This window comes from Cupressus sempervirens, chromosome 9 (genome assembly GCF_028749045.1).
Source record: "Cupressus sempervirens isolate cs-2001-9-10 chromosome 9, ASM2874904v1, whole genome shotgun sequence".
NCBI lineage: Eukaryota > Viridiplantae > Streptophyta > Pinopsida > Cupressales > Cupressaceae > Cupressus > Cupressus sempervirens.
Genome location: NC_143126.1, coordinates 202,658,224 through 202,662,276, shown reverse-complemented (window position 1 = coordinate 202,662,276; position 4,053 = coordinate 202,658,224). Strand labels below are relative to the sequence as shown.

At 30.6% G+C, this 4,053-nt stretch overlaps 1 pseudogene; it reads left to right on the top strand.

The window, feature by feature from the left end:
* Window positions 1–1,547: 1,547 nt before the first annotated feature.
* Window positions 1,548–2,396, top strand: LOC149538193 (tubby-like F-box protein 10 pseudogene; annotated as a pseudogene).
* The last annotated feature ends 1,657 nt before the right edge of the window (window positions 2,397–4,053 follow it).

Sequence of the window (4,053 nt, the reverse complement as noted above, 5' to 3'; positions counted from 1 at the left end):
CATGTACATAAATATAATTTATTTCTCTAAAATAAACAAAAGGGCATGAAACACTCTAATATAATTAAGTATTGAGTACCTTCTATAGCTTGATGATTTTTTCATTTGTTGAAAGAAGAAACAAAGCACCACTGATAGTTGGGCACCACCTAATCTTATTTATTTTCTCTTCTATTTCCAAACTTTTTAGATAGTCAAACTGTCACAAACACACAAACCACTGGCGAACATTTGCAGAGCAATCATAAAGACTTTTGTAATTTTTATTTTTATGTTCATAATACTAACAAACCAAAAAATATTCAATATTTACCTCAGGTTCATGGCTCTAAAATTCAGTCTTATATCTATAATTACGATGCTCAAGAATTGGGTAATCTAGCCCTTCAAGCTCACTCTGAGATTGTACCTACAAGACATTCAATTATACAAATATAATTGTATTCCTTTGAAAATATTCCTACCATCATTTACTAGTTAAAAAAAAATTGGGGAAACAACTAAGCAATTTATTTTCAGAAACAAATAAACTTCTAAAACCAAAATACTATCATTAAAATCCCTTTTTGCAATGAAAAATTGTAACCGTCAAAGTGATAAGAAAAGCTTAATTGTATGTCTACCGTCATTGCTCTATCAAGCTTACATCTTTACCATCTATCCTTTCAAGAAGTACAATACACCCACCATGATCTCTAGTTGTCAAATGCTGACCACTCTGATCGAACTCAATTGTTGAGATAATATCAACTTTTAAAACATTTATATAAAATCCACCCTATTAGAAACATCATAAGCTCATGAAATAACAAGAAAATATATAGATTAAATAGCATTTCTCTAGTTACTCATAATTTGGACCAGAGCACCAATTCGAGAAAGAGGAAACATAGCTCCAAACATAGAAATTGGAGAAATAAATAAGAGATTTTAAATGTCTTACTTTACAACTAATGCATTTGGAATGCTTGCCTTCAAATATTGGAAATCAATTGGTAAATTAATACTGCCAAACTTTGGTGTAGTTACCAAAAATAACATGACCAAGATGTTAATTATACAGGAATAACAACAATTATTGATTCCAATGCCCAAATTCTACAAGACATGGTTATTAATGAGTTGTCTATTAACCTCTAATTTGCAACTACCTAAAAGATTTTTTGAAGGAGGCGATCTTCTAGCTTCTCTAAAGAGTGGGGGAATCCCAAATACCAACTTGGTAACTACCTAATTCTAGGATCCAAAATATTTTTGATACACACTTGCCTCCCACCTTTTGTATTGAAGAAGAAAATTATTGATTTTTGTTTACTTTTAACTTGACTGAACCTAAGGTGTATCTCTCCAATGTATAGTTTCTACTTCTTCACAACTTGTACTTTATATGACTTCTAGTGCTATAATTTATTTTAGTATCTTTTTAGAACTTTATATGCAAGTCTAGATTTATATTGAATATTTATAATGATTGTTTACAACCTTGATTGTGGAAAATTCTCTGCCAAGAGAGTTAGATGAGCTACATTTATAGAGTACATAATTCTATGGATGCAGAAGAAATGTCTCGAACAAGAAAACCACATATTGGTAAATTAAGGTAGAAACACTTGCATTCTATAATGTAGTGAGCTTATTTCCAATTTTCTACCATTCAATGATTACTATGCATTACTTTATTAATTATTGGAGTCTTCTTTTTTAAACTGTTGTATTTATTAGGCCAATTTTTTCTCGGGAACTAAATTTCCAATACATGAAAATCAACCACCATTCATTGGTGCAATATCATATAAGCAAACAAGCAGGATGTTTTACTCAAAGAAGGTATTACCATGAGTACCTTCAAGAAATTATAAACATAGCTAACATTGCATATGAATTTAATGTACTTGGTAAAAGAAAACTAAGATGATAGCAATGCTTAATACATTCAATTTCAACTTTATCTATTATGCAGTAATAAGTGTCAACCCCTTCAGAATTTCCTCATTCATTAGAGGACTCCTTTCCTCATTATCTTTTTCCAGAAGTGCAAAACAATGTTTGGATTTCAGTAGTACTAGTTTAACAAAAAATCATATTGGTATTCAAAATAAAGATGAACCCCTTGTCTTAGAAAACTAATTCCCAAGATGGAACAAGAAATTGCAGTGTTGGTGTCTAAATTTCAAAGGAAGCCTGACAGTAGCACCTGTAAAAAAAAAACTCAACTTATTACAGCTGCAGAACCCTCCTTGTAGCCAGTGGGTTCCTAAGATCATGATAACGTTATCCTTCAATTTGGGAAGATTGGAAAAGATATTTTTACAATGGATTATAGGTACCCATTAGCTGTCTTCCAATCTTTTTCCATTTTCATTAGTAGCTTTGACACAACATTGGTTTGTCAATAACACAACAATAGTAAAGAAGCTTGCCAAAAGAACTAGTCAATTTGTTGATTGGGTAGATTGCTACACTAACTAAGATATACCCTGGTTATGATATATTTACATGAATAAGAGGTTATGTATGTGAAGTCTAGATCATGATATAGTTAGGGGGAAACTTATCCGGTCGAGCATGGATTAGAAAGAAGGCCTAGGCTACCTATCTATCCAGTTATTACGTCTATAAGGCTAGCCAAATTTTTCATAAATTATCTCATTTTTTACATAGGATCTATTTCCTAGAATGAAGGCATTTACCTGATTGTTAACCACATTCCAACACTAGTACATCTGAGACCATTTTTCAACCATTATTGGTCAAAATTTTGACCCACTTTTCAACCAAAATTTGACCAAAGTTGACCAACCCATTGGTCAGAATTTTATCGGTCAAAATTTTGACCAACCTTCTGGTTGGTTGAAATTTCGACCAATACTTTGGTCGAAAAACATCCATAGCCATTGTGCAAGTTTTGTCAGGAATTGGTCGAAATTTCGACCAAACAAGGTAGAAATTTCGACCAAAGAAGGTAGAAAATCTTGACCAAGACAGGTAGAAATTTTGACCAATGAAGGTCACAAATTTTGACCATTGAAGGTGGAAATTTTGACCAATGAAGGTTAAAAATTTTGACCATTGAAGGCAGAAATTTCAACCAATGAAGGTCAAAATTTTTGACCATTGAAGGTAGAAATTTCGACCAATGAAGGTAGAAATTTCTACCAACGCGTGTGTGTAAATTTTTTTTAGGCATTCTATAAAATAGTTCACATGCCTTGCATATGATATGAGATTTTGCATGCATCCTGCACTCTCTCATTTGGCTGATGATGGATTACGAAGAGTGATCTGAAATGATGATGCTAAAACACACACAATCAAATCCAAAATGAACTTGCATTACAAATGGATTGTGGAAATCTGATATTGTTGATTTTGCATGCATGTCTACCAGGACAATCACAACTTAAACATATATATGTTTAATTTAGGAGCATGGTATTGAAATTACGATGCCCAACTTAGCCTTCATAAACCTTATATTAGGTTATGCTAAAATATTTGTACTATCATGACTTGGCTATCGAATGAAATAATAATAAAATTTAATAAAGTATTTATTTAATTTAATTTAATAAATAAAATTATTATTTTAATTAAAAATTATCATAAATAATATTCAAATTATTTTATAGAGCCTTATTGTCCCAAGTAAAATAAATAAATAAAATGCATTTATTTACTTATCAAACATCTTAGCCTAATACAAACCCTAAAATTGAAACATCAGTCACATTTCTTGCATTTGGTTTTTACAGGGTTGTGTTGCTAGGGGAGTGCCATGGAAACTTAGAGCTTTGGATTTTTGAAAGAAACAAGATACTTTCTTGATGTTCTCCATGAATTTGGTTACAAGTCTATTACATACACATAAACTCCATCTCTATATAGGTATGCTTAATTTATATTATTACAATAGTACTCAAAACTATTAAATAATTTAAACATAGTTACAACTATTCCTTCTTCTTTTTTTCAAGTTTCAATTATTAATTATTAATTTGTAGTTTAATTTAATTTTCAATTAAATTTATATATAATCATAAAATAAAATTTAAG